The following is a 19460-nucleotide window of genomic DNA, read 5'->3' on the forward strand; positions in this document are numbered from 1 at the left end:
GTCTCTGTACACTGAACATATCATTAAAGCCATCATTGAATCTGAAGTCACCTGTCCTCACTCTTAGAGAAAAGAGCCTATCAAGAATGAATTCCCCATCTTGATAGAAGCCAAGAGAAGCATGTTCATATGCAGACTGCCTGGGATTGTGTTCCTGGGACACAAAGAAGAGAACAAACAGCAGGGGAAAAACAATAGGAAATTTCATATTAAACTGGTAAATATTAAGGAAATTCATAAAATATCAGAAACTCATTCATTTGTAATTCTTTTCATGAACTATTCAATCTTTAGAACATTTGTTTAGATTGATCTCAAAGCCAGTTCTCCAATTAATGTGGGGCAAGTTTATAAAGCATAAGCTTTGTCATGATGCAAAAGCAGCTTGTAAACATTCCTGTAGTTAAGGCCACGTATTTGGTTTGCACCTGCTCAATTTTCAATTCACTGCCTATTCCGAGTCAGTATGGATCTCCATGGGGTCACTAACTTTCATCTCTGTATCTGGTATCCGGATTCTAATGAGAAAATCATAGAAATGGGAAGAAATTTTGAATCTTATAAAAACTCTTTCAGATCTTGTATTTCAAGAGATTTTATTATTGAATTCCATAGATTAGAGTACAGGAATTGTCTTCCATTTACCAGGAGTCTAATATGGACAATATTTCATTATTACAAACGTTTACCCTGGTAGATAGTCACAAAGATCAGTAACAGTGTATCAAAGTGAAATTGAGTAAAGATGGTCTACTTTGTCTTTAATCATTTAAGGCTTTATACTCTCAGAGAAAAGAATTATTCAGTGGTGAAACAGGAAAAAATGAAGCCAAAGAATTTTTCCCTAGACAATATCATTTCTGATAATTTCACAAAACTATATACTACATTCACCATGTGTAATGGTGTCTTTTATTTCTTTAAGGCTCAAAGTTAAAATGTATAAAATAAGTTTAAATATTTATTATTGGGCAAGTGGGTGTTTCTGCCATCTGTCTGAATTTTAACAAATTCGGCTTCTCACCCAGAAATACAGGACTTCTGATGCTCTCTTGGTTCATTCCAGTGCTTCCTTCTGTGTTTCAGACTGTCATGAGAATAGATCAGAGGATAGATAGGCAAATAATTGGTAAACCAGCACTATGATGGTGAAGAATTTCATGATTCTTCCCAAAGATGCAGCAGGTATTGGGCCGATATACTGTCATTTTAATCTTACTGACAAATCTTCCCACCAAAATAAAACATATGCCTGTTTCAAAGGTATAGAACCTAATCAAACACCACTGTCCACACTGTCTACAGAAAAATATCCTGGTAATATTTAGGGAACTTGATAATTGAGAGTTTTTGAAAATTGAATTTGTCTAGGAAACTGAAAATTTCAATGCACTTTAGAAAGACAGTGAAGTTTGATTAATTGAATAATTTATTTAATTTATCTTTTAGAATTTGAAAACCTGATTAATGGGTTAAGGCAGTGTTTCTCCATCGCAGCATCTGACATTTTGTGGGTCTGTCTTGTTCATTGTAGGATGTTATCAATATCCATGGCCTCTACCCGCTAGAGCCCAGTAAGGATTTTCGGCAATTTAAAACAAATGAACCACATATTTTTTGAGACACATAATTATTCATTTGTTTAATTTCTTTAATTTGTTTAATGAAAAACAAAAGATGCAAAAAAAACCAACAACAGACAAAGTATAATCAACAAAATTAAAGAGTAGTTTTCACAAAGAATAAAGAATGGAAGAATTGTAACATTGCTGCAAAAGCAGTTGCTGCCAGGGGTTCTGATGGGAGAGAGAGAAAGAATCAGTGTACCATTAGGCATTTTGGGGACATTGGAATTGTCTTTCATGACATAGCAATGATGGATACAGGCCATTATACATTCTGTTAAAACCTATAAGGTTGCATTTTACAAAGTGTAAAACATAAATTATAATCTATGATTAGTTGCAATGCTTCGATATGTTCATTAATTTTAACAAATGTACTCCACTAATGAAAGATGTCATTAATGGGGAAAAGTGGAAGAGGGGGACAGGGGTATATATTTTCAATGTAATATTTATGTAATATAAAGCTTCTATCAAAATAAAATGAAAGAAGACCACGTCTACATTTTTGAAATATGTCATGTCAAACAGAGTCAGCGATATACTAGATTCAAGAAAATCATCCCCTTCACATCTCTCCTTCAAGCTATGCAACCAAAGCCCCATGTACGAAAAAATATAGGATAGTGTCACTAATGCCTCCCAGTACAGAGGAAAAGAAATAGAAGTGATTATGGGGAAAGTAGAGAGAAAAAATGTTGAATGGATCTTGAAAATAGACAGCCCAGGACCATGAGAATGTTGTGTTAGTCCTCAATTTTCCAGCTCACAAATTTACAAAATCTTAAAATGAAAGTTTGATTCCATTCTTTTCAAATTTGTTTCTCCCTTAACTTATTGTATGACATATTGTTTAATCTTCCTCATACTTAAATTAATCTGCACTCTAGGAATCATTCTGTACCCCCTCTCCAACTCCATAATGCAAATCACGCAGTGTCCCCATTAGTCTAGGAAATTTAACATCATTGAAGAAATCAATCAATGTTGCATTCATCTTGTCTATATTTGCCCAGAAAATGAAAGTATTTTGTGCTACTCTTCTGATGTCAACCTTATCTAAACTCTTCTTTGATTTCAGAGATTCTTTGTGGGAGAGTATGACAGCATGCATGTCTGTTTTGTAAATTCACAAATTTTACTGCATGTTTATTGTTTATGTATGTTCATGTATGGATGACATATTTCAAAACTTTTTATTTAAAACAATCTAAAATTATGAACAAACCATTTATAAGAAAATAGAGTCAAAGAATCAACTTAAATGTTGATTGAATTCATGTATAATTAATGAACTGCAAAATGAGTGAGATACCAGTTTTACTCCTTAGATTGGCTTTTTAAAGTTTATTACCACCCATTGCTGGCAAGAGCTAGGGAAATGTAGTATACACATGTATCCACAGTTTCTGGGCATATATTTTGGAACACAATTTTAGGTGGCAACCTATTCTAATCATATTAAAATTTTAAGTATGCATATCTCATAATTTAATAGTTTTACTGTTACCAATTTATCCTATCATTGTAATCCTGCAAGTATGTGCCTGTGGCTCTCAACAGTTCATCAGCCAGAATCTGAAAGTTGACATAGGCTTTGGCCTCTGGCTTTGGAAGGTCAAATAGCTGAATGGCTTTTGTAGGTCATTTCTATTAATACCCTCCCACAACTTGTACGTGTCATCCCTAATCTCTTAATTACATATGTGATCATCATATTAAAAAACAAAGCTATTATTTGAATAATAGAATTATAACAATAATTTGGATTTATCTTCATATCTGTATATTTCTTTAAATATAACTAATTATTCAAGATATAATTTGAATTGAAAATTCTATTTACATTATTTTAGTCAAAATACTGTGAATGAGATGCATAAATCTTTGTGTTGTCTAAATAGTAAAATGCTATGATAATATTGATTGGTAAAACAATTCATTTTATATATTAAAGCAGTCATTATGCACATTATCAAAATTTTATCCACCTAGAATAAAATAGTAACTGTTAATAAGTCCTGTATTTTAAAATTGTAAAACAAATAAAAAAATAGATTGAAAGAAATTACAAATGCTAAAAGAGAGTGCATTCCCAGGCTAGAGTTAATATAATCCTTTATATAAATTATATAGCATAATAATAGACATAATAAAAATGAAAATGATAATGCAAATATAATATAAATTAATTAGAACTTAATTCTTATTTTATATTATGCTCTAACAATCAGATATAATAATTTCTAAGAATGAAGTAAATGATTGGTTTAGTTTTAAAATTTTCATTTAGTCCCTAATTCCTTCAAAATAATCAAATTACTCTTTGGGAATTACACAACTTATTGGAATGAAATAAACCAATAAACAAATTGCAACCTCATAATTTAATGAGGCAGAAAATTACCAAAATTTCTTTCAACAATAGTTATGATAAATAATTAATGAGCTAGAGAGAATGTTTTGATAAGATTGCAAAAAAGAAATGGTTATAGAGTAATGAATTATCTAAAAATATATCTCTTCTCCCTTCCTCTTCGATTAAAAGCAAGTATTTATTTTGTATGAGAAAAATTAAATCATATTCATCGCAGGGACAATTTGCCAGTTGTACCGAGAAATTATTCTTCATATGCAATAGTGTTACTGTACATTTATTTGATTTTGTTTAAAAATATTAAACTGCAATAAAAATACAGAAGGCAAATATCACATTTACTTATATAACATAGAAGGTTATTTTACAATGATGGATCAAACTACATATTAGTTTTAACACTTGTCCATAAGTCTTTCAAACAAAGAGTTTTGCACCTGTAAAAATAAATAGGTAAAAATATGCCTCATTTATAAGATGGGAAAAAACTAGAGAACATTCAAATGTCCTTCCAAAATGATTGGTTTATACATTTTGGAAATATAATAATATTTTTATAATATAATATATTTAATAAAATAATTTGTTGAATAAAAAATATAATTATATTAATATATAATTAATTATATAGCATATTGTATATTATAATATATAATATAAATAATATAATTAAAATAATTTGTTGAATATAAATAACAATTTTCAAAACAAGGAAGCATGCATATACTGTTCTGTCAAAACAGGCATTTTTATTAGTCAGCCAAAGGTGTGCTGATTCAAAGTACCAGAAATGCTTGGTTTTTATAAAGGACATTTATTTGGGGTAGAATCTTATAGTTACCAGGCCATAAAGCATAAGCTACTTTCCTCACGAAAGTCTTTTGCCACGTGTTGGAACAAGATGGCTATCAACGTCTGCCAGGGTTCAGGTTTTGTAGGTCTCTCTCTTCTTGGGGTTCATTTCTCCTCAGGCTCAGCTCCTCTATTTTCTCCACAAGGCCAGCTATAGATTATCAGATGAACAGCTCTGTCTCTCTCTCCAGGGCTTCTGCCATGTCTATGGAGCTGTCTCTATTCCCCTGCATTCTTCTGTGTGTTCACTTTCCAGGCTCCAGCTTAGAACTCCAGCATTAAACTCCAACAAAAAAACTCCAACTAACTTCTCTGCTCTGCATGTACTTTTATCTATGGGTTCCTGCCCCCAATGGGGGTGTCGATTCAACGTCTTGCTGACATGACCCAATCAAAGCCCTAATCATAATCTAATCATGCCCAGGTATGGACCAATTTACAAATATAATCCAACATCTATTTTTGTAATTCATAAACCATACTGAACTGCTAAACCATTACTTTGTATATACTGTGCATACAGAGGCTTAAAAATACCTCAAACTATATTCAAGAAATCATTATGTGTGACTAACTTTAGAAAAGTGCATAGAGGAAATATGAAAGACTACTACTTGACATATTCTAGTCATATTTTTAAACAAAATAATATTGTTCCTAAAATATCTTATTTACAATAAGACATAAGATACAGAGAACCATATTGTGACTGGATAACATTATCAATGGATTATTAGTAATATATTAATGCATTAAATTATATTAATATAATTGCTTATTAATATTCATTACTGCTATTTGGGTATTAAAAATAATTTGTCACATTAATTAAAACTCATCATGTAATAATTTATCTAAATATCTATTAGATGATTTTTCTCTTATCACTACGCAAGACATTAGCTGATAGCACACAAATTAAATATGCATGTGTTTCTCTGATAAGAGCCTACTATCCAGAATATATAAAGAAATCTAAATCTCAAAAATGAAAAGACAAACAACTCATTTAAAATGTGGGCAAAAGGTTTGAATAAACACTTCTACAAAGAAAAAATACCAGTGGATAAAAAGCAAATGAAAAGTTGCTGAACATCACTAGCTATTATGGAAATGCAAATCAAAACTACAATGACACATCATATTACACCAATTAGACTGGCAGCTGTTAAAAAAACAGAGGACTACAAGTGTTGGAAAGTATGTAGAGGAAAGGTAACACTAATCCACTGCTGGTTAGAATTTAGTATGGTACAGTCATAGTGAAGGAGAGATTGTTGGGTCCTCAAGAAGTTATTTATATAACAACCCTACTATCCAGTAATCCTCCTTTTGAGTATATACCCAGAAGAATTGAAAGCAGGGACACAGATTTATAATCATGTTCATAGCAGCATTATTCCCTAATGCCAAAGTTGGAAGCAACCCAAGTGTCCATCAATGGATCAGTGAATAAGCAAATTGTGGTGTATACATACAAAGGAATATTACTCAGTTGTTACAAGGCATGCAGTACGAATAAATGGGTTAACAGGAATGAATCTTGAAAATCTTATGTTCAGTGAAGTAAGCCAGTCACTAAAGGACAAATATTACATGACTTCACTCATATGACTAAACAAATTGAGCAGACACACAGAGCTAGTCTGGAAAATAGGTTAAAAGGAGATAGAAAAGGAGTAGAGGGTGGTGAGCTGATGCATAATATGGGCACAATGTATGAGAAGGTGGATGGGTATGGTTGGGCAGTAGATGGGAGTGATGTTGGTGCAATGATGTGATTGTGTTCTGTGGTGCAGGAATACGAGGAGGAGTAAGATGCAGGGTTTGGGTAGGAATATCCATAAATTGGTAGGACAGTTGTAGGAAAAGCAAGTGAACTTAGGGGTTTTCAGTTCTGTGGATAAAACTACAATGCAGGAAATGTTCTTTGGCAAATATGCCAGGGGAGGGATACTAGTATAGGGCATCAGGGATTGGTGTATATATGGAATAGGGAGCACCTAGGGTGTGCTTCAATGAAATATGCAAGTGTTCATCTTGTCATAGTGTATTATTTCAGTGCAAGAAAACATGAAGTGCTTCTCCTGGGTGTTCTGCTATGTTCTCAATTAGAGGGCAAAAATCTCTCAATAACATAGGAAGTACCTAAAAAAAGAAAACAGACAAGTATGCCAATGAAATTACAAACCTTTCAAACAAATATGTATGAAATTACAAACCTTATTTTTCAAAAATTGAAACCCATTGTTTACCATAGTTTCTGAGAAGGGGAGGGAGGAATGGAATATAGGAACATAGGACGTTTTTAGTTCACTGAAATTATTATGCATGTTCTTGCAATAATGGATAAAAGTCATTTTAAATTTAGTCAAGGACAATAAAATGTACAGTGCAAAAATGTAAACCATAATGTAAATCATTGACCATGGAAATTAGCAGTGTTTCAATATTTGAACATTCATTGTAACAAATGCAACATCCACATGTCAAATTTATTAATAGGAGAGATGTGAGAGGGGAAATGATTTGGGTGCCTGGGAGTCTCCCATATTTTCCATTGACTTTTCTGAAATCTACAGCTTATTTGGAGATAAAGTGAAAAAAATAAGACACTAGTGGTATATACAGAAGAAATTGTCACTACATAAATAAAAACAAATCTTATAGTGATGAAAGATAGGATGAATACAAATTTGTATTTTTTACTTTTTTGTATTTTATTTTATTTTTTCCCCTTTGTTTTACTTGCCTATATTTCTGGTTTTGATTTAGGATGGGTTTTTAATTACAGAAGGGTCAAAATTGTGGTAAAGGAGATTCACTGGTGCAAGGCTTTAGTATTGCGGGTTGTGTGGGGAGAGGTGCAACTAGGATATGCCTCTAGGGCATATGAATACTTTCAAGTACTCATGGGGCCTAGTTTCAGTGGGTGGAGATACACAGAATAACTGAAAAAATATTGAATTCCTATGCTGGGGATTCCTGCTAAATTCTCTAATAGAACAACAAGAATCTCTTGAGTACATGGACATTGCCTAGCAAAGGACAGAACAATGCACCAGGCCATTTATATTGATGATTGTGCTTATGAACCACTTATTCTGAAATTGAATTTTAGCCTATTATTATAAAATTGCTTAATAGTTACCTCCCAAAAGTCTCCTTATTGCTCAGATGTGGCCTCTGATAAAGTCAAACTCAGCATATAGATTCAATACGTTCCCCCTAGCATAAGATATGCCTCCTGGGCATGGCCATCCCTGGCACAAAGGGACTTTGCCATGCATCACCTAGTAAAGAACCCGGAAAAATCCTTACCAAAAAGGGGGAAACATTAAATACAAATGGGTTTTTATGGCTACATTTCAAAGTGGTCATTCCAGAGGTTATGCTTTATGCACATCTCAGCAGAATCTCATTGACTGTCACATTAAGCAGTGCCTCAAACAGCTGGTCTCCTGAGGGGTCTAGATCATATAGACACTTTAAGGAGGGCAGAGAATCTCAGGAATTTGGCACCCTGTCAGTGGGCCTTCCTTTGGAATATATAGTTCAAACCTTCCCCTCCCACATGTTTCCCAATTAGCAACTTTCATTGACGTGGTAGATTTGTGACAATTGATGAACACATAAAGAAACATTGCTACTAACCATTGACTATACTTCACATTATAGTTTACCCTTTGCACCAAACAATTTTATGGGTATTGACTAAATATATAATAGCTTGTTCCTATCTTTGTTACATCATGCAAGACAATTCCAGTTTCCCCCAAATGCCACATGTTACAAATATTCTTCCCTCTTCTTCCTTTCAGAATCTTTTTTAACTAATGCCTTTATATCAGTGTTACAAGTTCTTCCATTGTTAGAATAATAATAACTACTTTGTTCTATAATTGCATTCATCCCTTATGTTTGTTCATTCCTCAGTCTGGAGGATTCTGGGATGCTGATGCCCTCTCTGTTTCTTATTGAGAAGTGCCTTAGTTTCCATGGGGCATATGGGAGGAAATCTCTTATTTGTAGTCATAGATACTCTGTTTTCTGGGGAATGGACTTTGTCAGTTATCACCCTTTTGTTAGTTGTACAGGGTGAGTCCAATGGACTTAGGATAGGTGTTGCCACTCTTCTGAGATTCAGGGCTCTTTTGGCATACAAAGCATCTGAGTACTTAATGGTCTGGACATAAATTAAATGTGTATCGTGCTAAGTGTACGTTCACGTAAAAGAGGTAGAAGAATCATGTGTAGGAAAATTTTAAAGTATCCATTTCTGATACATTAGGTAAACATGTTACCACATTTTATAAGGTAAGGCCAACCAATGGGGTGCCAAAATCCTATGGTTAAATGTCCTGCCTATTATGTCTGGATATCTTTAGAGCCCTCAGGAGACTCCCTGTTTGAAGTACTGTTTTTTGCTGCAGTCAATGAGATCCCCCTGAGATGTATACAAGAATAATTGCAGGAATGACCTCCTGATTCACTTTGAAATCACCTAGCCATGAAAACTCAAGTGTATTTAATATTTCCCTCATTTGGTCAAGTTTCAATGTTTGGTGCTAAGCAATAATCCCTCAGTGCCATGAGACTCATCCTTGGGAGTCATGTTCCACACTGGGTGGGAAAGTACAATGTTGATTTTCTGAGTTTGACTTAGATAGAGGACACATTTCAGCAACAAGCAGGTTTTCAGGAGGTAACTCTTAGATAGTATACAATACTAGGCTAAGTTTCAGTGTCACAAGAATGAGGTTCCTAATTAAAAGCATCAGTATCAATGGACTGGTGTATTGTTCATTCCTTTTTCACTAGGAACTGCTTATGTGTTCAAGCATTCTTGACACTCTATTAGAGAAAGTAGCAAGTCTCTCCAGTATGGACATTAAATATTCTGTTAGATATTTCAGGGGTCCAATGCCCCATACAAACTCCATGACTCCTAGAACACGTTCATATTCCAGATAGGCATGACCCAGGTGGAACTCCAACCATATATCTCTCCCCCTCAACTCTCGCATTTTCCCTTATTAGTAACATTTTACATGACCATAGTACATTTCTTTGGTTTAATGAACAAACATTGAAGCATTGAAAAATACCATTTTTGTACACAGCAACAACTGAAAAAAGTAAATGATATCCCCATGCTAACCTTCTTCTGTGTTCCCATTGCTTTCTTGCAATGTTTCTGCCTCTTGTTTATTTTAATTTGATTGCTCTACCCTACACTCTGATCTAATCTCTGGTAACACAGACTTGATATCAGTACAGTTTTGTCAGCACTTGATATTTGAGTTTCCCAAAGTTATTCAGTAAAGACTTGTACTCTGACATTCCCTCTGAAGGTGTCCGGATGTTAAACATTCATAGTTTGCTTTTCTTTCATCTAACTCTATTCAGTAATGTCATTTCTAGTCCATATTTTATATATTTTTTGCATTTAATTAGCAAATATACCTAAACGTCTTCTCTATATCAAGAATTGCATCAGTTCCTTGTGATATAGTAGGAAAAAAGTCATGTAAAACTCCTGATCTATTGAACAAATAGTCCAGGAAAAATGACAGACATAAACATAGAGACAAAATGTGTGATAAATAATACTTAGGAAAAGAACGTAACAAGGGGAATTAATTGCTAAAACCAATTCTAGATGATTTGTATTATACCCCAGAGGAACCCTCTTTTAATTGATGTCTGAAAGATGAATTAGTTATATGGCTACATTGGGAGAGTTGAAGATCATTTCAGAAAGAAAAAAACTATTTGATGTCCATAATATAAGAAGTAGACTGGTGCATTGAAGGAAGTAAAAAGTCCATTATGGTTTTATCATAAAAACTAAAGAAAATATTGGCACTTGATGAGATCATAGGCTAAGACAGATCTCAGGAAGCATATAAGGACAGTTTAAAGAATATTTTTTTTGTTAGGGCATAAGAAGATCCTGTGTTACTTTAAGAATGGTAGTGTTCCAACCCAATTCCTGAAGGACATGGGTCAGACTTAAGCTTTATTTTGACTTAAGGACAGGAAAGCATCCTCAGTGGTGTTGGTCCAGAGAATGAAAGAAGTCCTCCTCAAGGGGAGTAAAATGAGGGATGTTATAAGACCTCCCATAGAGTTGAGAATAAAGTTTTGGTTAGGGTCCCTTGTCATGCACATATGGTGTCTGTTGATGTTACTGTAGGAATAAAGTCTAAACTCTGAGGAAATTATGGTTTCTGATACAAAATCTATATATCCTTTCCTCCCTGCATTGGGTTATTAACATTTAACTCATGTCTAGTGCAGGTAAGTGGCTATGTGCTGAGGGGATAGGGGATGCCTGGCTACTGGGTCCCCACAATCCAGCCCCAAGCAGCCACCTACATTGGCCATAGGACAAGCATTGAATACACATTTCACAGCCCAGTACACAGGCAGCAAAAGAATATAAGTCTAAAGTGAGTAGACCTATAAAACCATCTCACCAGGGTCATGAAAGAGGAATAAGCCAATAAGATAGGGGGTCAGTCACTGATTTATCACTATGTTTATGTACATTTGCATATGATTTATAGCTTGTGAAATACTGTGAGAGTGATCAGGAATATATATATACAATATTGAATATTAGTGAGGCCTCTGGTCCCACATATGCCACAGTAGGAAGATCTGTAGCCACCTATGTTCTAAAACTACCCTTCATAGTTAGGTACTTCCTTTTTTAAAAAATGAAATGGCTATTTTGGTGTCATTAAGGACCTGAGCAGTATGATTGACTAATGCAGTTATGCTTTTTTCAGTTACAGTTACAGCACCACATGGCACAACATTGGCCAAGGAACAGAACCACCAGTGTGTGTTCTTTACTCTGTATCTAGCCTTAGTAATTTCCCATTTAAAAGAAGTATGGGATAATGAGTCATATAGGGTGGCAGGAGACATATGGCTGCCCCATGTGCATTGACGCTTCCAGTTATATGGCAAATACAACCTTCCTCTTTTGCCTGCAGGCCCATAACCCTACTTTACCCCAGAAAATAAGTGGTGAGAGGTCTGCCATTAGAAAAGACTATTATATTCTAGTTTGATAGTAAAATTACACAACTCAGACCATAAACACACCACACCCCAGTTTCCATCTTGTCATTCCCTGCAGACAGGGACAATGTGATCTAGGGTGTAAAATTCAACCACTAACCATACGAAACCATCATGTTCAGAATATCTAATACAAGTTATTGAGTTATTTATTCACCTGTTTCTTTATAATGGAAAAAAATATGTATATTTACAGGCCTCATTGAAAGATAGCGGTTGGATTTCAGACTTAAATGAGAAGTTCTTGCTCCAAACTTGTTGATGGGTGATATTCTGCCTTGCCAGCAAGATATTCCATGCTGACCAAATTGCAGGATTTATGATCCAAGGAAAACCAATAATACCTGAGGATGTTAAATCTGTACAAACGAACCTTGGGTTTGGTTGTGGGCATGGGTTTCTGCCAATGTCCACTGTAGAAATGTATTGGGTAGGGCCATACAGGCATAAGAAAGATTTTTATGGGGAGCAATATGGGTCAGGTCATGCTGGTTTTACAATATACAAGCAACATTTCCATTGGTAGATAACAAAATATCGTGTAAGGGAGTCTTTTGAGAAGGTTTCCAATGCCGTATATTTTCCCCTTCTAAAATCTGTGTTCTCTATAATGATATAAAAAACTAGTTTAGGCTTAATGAGTGTTTACATAGACATACTTAGGGCCCCAGTGGAAATGGGACATCCATATTATAAATGATGATTTTTACTGCCAGTTTTCTGTTTTGTTCTTCTGTAATAACAATGATTTGGGTGATTCTTATTTGCAATGGGCTTAAAATTCCCAAGCAGTGAGGTTGCATTGACCAGTACCATGGCCAAAAGACCTCATTTTCCCCATTTGTATAGTTTGTGGCATAAGAAACAACAGATTATTATTACTTTCTCTTTCGGGGTATAGAAAGCAGGGCCCTTTAACTTGTATTTCAAGGTCGGCATTGACCCTGGTTTTAGCATTTCCAATGGAACAGAACTCACAGCCCACTGTCCTGAATTTAAATTGGTCAAGGCTGGATACAGGCATTAGCCCTTTGTAAAATCCCTAATTGCCTTTTATTTGTTCCTTTAAAAAGGCCTCAGTCTTATGTATAAGGCCTGAACTGGTGAAGCTATAGGGTAAATGGAAGTTCCAAACAATATCTTGATCCATCGTCCAAGACTGCATGAGGTTAGAAGTAAATGGAGTTTCTTGCTCATTGTCAGTTTAGTCTGGCACACTGCATAGGTCACTGACTTTCTAAACAGTGAAGAGTGTCCACTGGTTGGCCCTCCCTTCTGGGTAGACTGACAAGAGCCCCATGGCAGTTTATGAAGCACTTAAAGTATACCTTCTAAGAGTGGGAGGGGACCAATATAATCCACTTGACCTCATGTTACTCAGGTCTGCACTAAGTCAATATGTGCAATCAGGTGAGGTAACTGCTATGGTTACAAAAGTGAGCATGATGGACACTCATGGGTGATATTCATGAGTTTATAGTGAGTAATAAGCAGCTGGAATTGCAGGGCTAAGTGCATAGGGTCTGCTAACCATAATGTCTGCTTTTGTTGTGGAGCATTCTACCCCTGCTCAGTATCAGTGGTATACATCTAGAACTATGTAAGGGCATTTGCCTCAACATTCAAGAGGGGGTACTAGAGGAGTAGGCAGGGACATGAGAGAGAGTTAACTGTTACCACTGGCAGAGTCACAGTCATCCTTCCACAGATTTTGTTTGCAAGTCTCCGTCCAGGTAGTAAGGCTTTTCTATTTTGCCCAACAAATGGTATAGTTTTGTTAATGCATTTCCAGTCTTGTGTACTATATCCATCCACATGGTTTCTAATTCAGCTGATTAAATGCTTTGTTTCCCACTAAATATTGTCAGTGCTGGACTTCCCAACCACAGCCTTCTACCCCGAAAGCTGTCACTAGCCAAACCGTCCATGTACAATGCATTCTCTGGAACTTTTTCTATGCGTTCTTTAGTAGGTACTTCATCTCACACTTTGGGAGTTGTAATTGGGGTCAAAGAATCTTCCATGTGAGACATTAGGCATAGGGTTCCATGCATTTCAGTATACTTAGAGGGTCAGTGTTGAAGACACTGAACTTCAGCAGATAAGCTTTCCATTTTGTTAAGGTACTTAATTGCACATTCCTAGAGAGATGTTTGTTCCCAGTATCTGTGAGTCATCCCTAGAAAGAGATGACAGTCTTCATAATGACTGGGCACTTTTGGATTTAAATTTCTACTTGTAAAGCCTTATACGGTGCATGTAGTTGCTTTTCTAAGGGATGATATTCTAATTCATTTCTTTTACAGAATTTTCACCAAAACCAAAGTGTACCCTTCTAGAATGTTGCCTTTGCCACAAACCCCACCAAAAACTAATAACAGTCCTGGCCACATACAATTTGTAGAATGAGCCTCCCCTCCCCCGCCCCCGCAGTGCTTTAGCATGCGCTATGGCAGTCTTTCTTTCTTCAAAAACAGCCTGCTGGGTCCTTACATTCCCATGTATGACATTTTTCTGATTAGAAAATACAAGCTTTTCAACATTTGAGAGATGAATAAAAGCCCCAGAAAGGCCATTAATTGTTTTGTGATGTAGGAAAACATACTTTATAGGTTACAGCTGAGGGAATAGCTTTTGTCTTAGCCTACTAAACAACCCACTAGAATATGACAGCTCAGCCTGGGCCTTGCAGCTTGTCTGATTGATTGCCAATTCCCAGCTTTTAAAATGGGATGCTATTATCTCTGATGCTTCTTTTAATTCTTAAAGAAAATCACTGGTAACATAACAATATATAATGAATTTTGGTTACAGCCACACACTTCTTTCTCTTGTCCTGATCCTTTCTAATGAGGCCATGACAGATGGTGTGCTAGGCATATAGATTTGGGGAAGCACCGTAAAATCCACTTTTGGTGTACCCACATGAAGGCCAATGCTGGCTGGGTTGACTTGTATAAAGAGATAGTAAAGAAAGCACTAGTAATATCTAAAACAAAATGATAGTGACAAAGCAGGGTATTAATTTCTTGCAATAAATCTGCAAAATTTGGGAACCCTGCATGCAGTGGTGGTGTTACTTTCTTTTATTCGTGGTAATCTCCTGTCATATGCCATGTTCCACCATGCTTTCTTTGTGGCCATACAGGACTGTTGAACGAATAATGGGCTTTTATTATTATCCTTACCAATTCTAAATCCTTAATTATTGCAGAATTTCTTGGTGCCTCCCATGGAAGTTTGTGCTGTTTCTCACCACAACTCTTCAGGGTTCAAGCACCTTCATCAGGGATTATTTAGCTTTTTTTCTTTAGCATCAACTTTATCTCTTTGCATCTGAAAAAGTATTATCCTATGGTAGCATGAAATATGGCATTCTGGAGAAATCAATTCCAAAAATAAATTTGGGGAGAGGTGAAATATACACAATATACCTATGGAGTAGGTAATTGTCCAAGTTGAAAATCTAATTTTTTGCATAACATAAATTGTTTTTCCCCATACCCATCTCTTAAACCTTACACCCAAAGCATCAACAACAAAAGACAAAAGTAGATAAATGGGAACTCCTCAAAATTAAACATTTTTGACCCTTAAAGTTCTTTCCGAAAAAAGTAAAAGGCAGCCTACTCAAAGGGAGAAAATAGTTGGAAATCACATAACCAACAATGTTTTCTTATCCATAATATATAAAGAGATCCCGCAAATCTACAATAAAAGTCAAAAAAAGTTTAAAAATGGGCAAAAAACTTGCATAGACATTTTTCTTAAATAGAAATTCAAATGGCAAAAACAAACAAACACAACAGCACATGAAGCCCTGTTCATCACTATTAGGGAAGGTCAATCAAAACTAGAATAATACATCCTTTCACACCTACTAGAAGGGTCACTCCTTAATAAACAAAATACTACCAGTATTGGAGAAAATGTGGGGAGAAAGGAATGCTTATTCACTGTTTGTAGAAATGTAGACTGGTACAGCCTCTGTGGAGGACTGTTGCGTGATTCCCAAGGAAGTAAGGTATGTATCTGTCAGGTGATCTAGCAATACCTCTATTATGTTTATACACAGAAGATCTGAAAGCAGGGACACAAACAGACACAGCCCACAGATAATTATATCAGCATTATTAACAATTGCCAAAATATGGAACCAACCTAGGTTTCCATTTACTGGCAAATGGATAAACAAATATTGGTATATACACACTATGGATTATTAGTAGACTGTAAGAAGAAATAAAATTGTGAAGTATGTGAAAACATGGATAATCTCAAGGACTTTATGTTGGGTGCAGCAAGCCTAACACGAAAGGACAAATATTTTATGATTTTGGTATAATAACGTGAATAAAATGAGCAAATCCATGGTTAATAGCTTGAATATAATTTACCAGAAATCAAAATAAGCTTAGCAAAGGGAAAGCTGAGGTTTAATCTGTGCAGAACTGATAAAAAGTTTGTTTGTAAATCTTTGGAAAGGAATTTAAACGGTGAAAGCATATCATAGTATTTGTATTAGGTAGCACTAATATGGGTATATGATAGTGGTAGAAAGGACAATTCTAATGTCATGTATAATACAAATGGGAATGCTATAATACGGAAAGAATCATTAAAGCTTTAAATATCATTTAAGTATAGTGAAGTCCTTCATTTTAAAGTTTTAAAAAAATCTGGGGGAAAAATTATGAGGCTTACAAATTTTTAAAGGAAATGAAAAGGAAAGAAGTGTGAGGGGGAAGAATGTAGTACAGTGGTGGGGAGCCTTCTGTGCATGTTTTCCTGCCCCTGGAACCTCTTAAGGAAAAAAATAAAAAGGAAGCACTAGGACTGGAGAGATTGAATAAAATATTAATAAACATCAATAAAAATGTAAATAATAAGTCAAACACAGTACAAATTAATTATATCATAATTCTAACATATGTAAATAGCTCTAAATATTGGACATAATAATCTCTAAGAATGAAATAAATTTTGGGCTCACTTATTTAATTTCCATTTCAGCTGCAATTATTTTAAGGTAAAACGTATTTGGGAATTCTTCAACTCTCATGGGAATGAGTTGCAGAAGAATATCAATGTTGCCTCCTCAAAATTTTGCAGGACCAGTGAACTCCAACTTGTATTCATTGATATTCATGATAAACCATTATTGATACAGGGAGTATATTTTAATTAAAGTGTAAGAATAACAAAGAGTTAAAGGAAATGAAGTATCTAAAAATAATTGCTTCTCTACTCCTACTCAATTAAAAGCTAGTGTTAATTTATATTTTTAGAATTAGGGAATATTGATCACAGGAACAATTTGTCAGTTGCTCTATGGAGTGATTATTCTTCCTATACTAAAATGTCATCATTTTACATTTGCCACCTGAAGTTTATAATATGAATTGCAATAAAAAATAGCATGAGACAAAATTACACATTTATTTTTGAACCAAAGATAGTTATTCTGTGACGACGAATCAAGCGAAATATTCATTTTAACATTTGACTGTAAGTCATTGAGCCAAAAACGTTGCACCTATAAATATATATGAAGGGGTTTATTGCCTCATTTCTAGCAGGGGAAAAACCTAGAGATGAATGACTGGCCCTTGATAAGTCCCTGATTTACACATTAAGGAAAAATCCAAACAAAAATATAAAGACAATTTGTTGATGAATACAAAGACAATGTTCAAAACATGAAATCATGCATAGCATGATCCAGTTTGCAAAAAATGAATTGTCAATACATATATAGTATATAATGTCCCTGTAGATGCCTAGAATATATCTCAACATATATAAAAGAAAACATTACGTCTGACTGACCTTAGAAATGAGGATTGGGGATAGATTAGAGGACTTTTATGTATCATGTTCTTTGCCTATTTTTTACCATAAAGATCTAATTTTCACAATTTGAGGGAAGGCAACAAAACATATGATATAAAGATATGGCAAAACTTATGAGTGTTAAGGCATGATTAAAGGTTGAAAACAGTGAGAGAGAACAGAAAACCAACCTGATTCTCCTTGCCCTGCATTCACACTCTTTCCATGTGACCTTGCAATTCTTTCCACTAAAGAATTAGGATATATTTTTCAGCTCCTTTTTAAGTTTCTATGCTATGTTATACTTAATATTTTAACCTGTTTAGTGATGAATTGTTTTATATCAACACAATAAAGGAGAATTCAAATACAGATGTAATTATCAAGATTGGAAATATAACTCCACCTTACCAACTACTATCAGTTTGCGTACACCTAATACTATGCCACACTTCGAGAAACTCTTCATACATCAAAAAAATCATAAAGAGTTTTCAATTATTATAAGTATTCTACTTGCTAGCCGTAATTTAGCATCATCCTCGTTTACAGCTCAGAAAACCTGGAGGAGGCAATACATTTATTAATACATTTATCAATACATTTATTATACTCTCTGAAATAATAGCTATCTCCAATGCTTGACTGTCATTAATTCATTATTGAATTCTTTGAGGAATACAGATCTTCTCTTCAAATAAATTATGTTTCCAGAGGGAAAAATATTTCTGTCATCAAACTTTTTTGAGAAAAAGACAGACAAAATGAAGAACTAGATGAAATTTGGTGCAAAATGCATCTCCATGAGTGACAGTGGAATAGAGATTTTTTTCCACATGGCTAAATGGTTGGAGTACATATCTTTTTCCTTCTAACAACACGGTGTGATTAAAATGATTAAAAATATTTACTTTCTGATAAGTAAAATGAGAAGTGAATTCCAGAAACTTTTAAAGTACTTTCTTTAACAGGCTATTCTGGAGAGTGAATCTAGCTCAAGACTTGAGCTCCTGCTTTCCATATCTGAGGTCCTGGACTCGATCCCCAATACTTCTTAAAAACAAAAACAATCAAGCAAACAAATGAAAAGACCGAAAAAGAAGACAAAGGGTTGACTTAGATATTATATTTTTACATAGGAGTTAGAAGTTACAGGTGGATTACTCTACACAAATATACAAATTCAAGAGATTTACCTCCTCATTGATCATAGATTCCAGAATAAATTTTGCCTTTTTTCTGTTTTTAATATGGGGTCTGCCATGTGTTTTCTTTTCTTTGCTAGCATCTGATTTTTTTTAAAAATTACTTTATTTGTCTTTATTTATTCTCCCTTCCTGCAGGTGGTTCACTTGTCTGTCTGCTCATTGTTGGCTTGACTTCTCCAAGAGGCACCAATAACCAAACCTGGGACCTCCCAAATTAAAGAGGAGTGTCCAATGGACTGAGCCCCATCGCTACTCCAGGACTCTGGTGTCATCTTACTGTGGCCTCTGCTGCATGCTGTGGGGTCAGAGTCTAGCTCTGTTGTGGCAGCTTCTAGCTCTGTAGTAGCAGGAGGTGGCCTGTAGCTCTGTTGGGGCAGAAAGCGGCATCTGCTTTTCTCCTCTTAAGAGGCACAGACACAAGAACCCGGGACCTCCCATGGGGTAGGCAGGCACCCAAGTGGTTGAGCCACA

Source organism: Dasypus novemcinctus, chromosome 20 (assembly GCF_030445035.2).
Source record: "Dasypus novemcinctus isolate mDasNov1 chromosome 20, mDasNov1.1.hap2, whole genome shotgun sequence".
NCBI classification, from domain to species: Eukaryota; Metazoa; Chordata; class Mammalia; order Cingulata; family Dasypodidae; genus Dasypus; species Dasypus novemcinctus.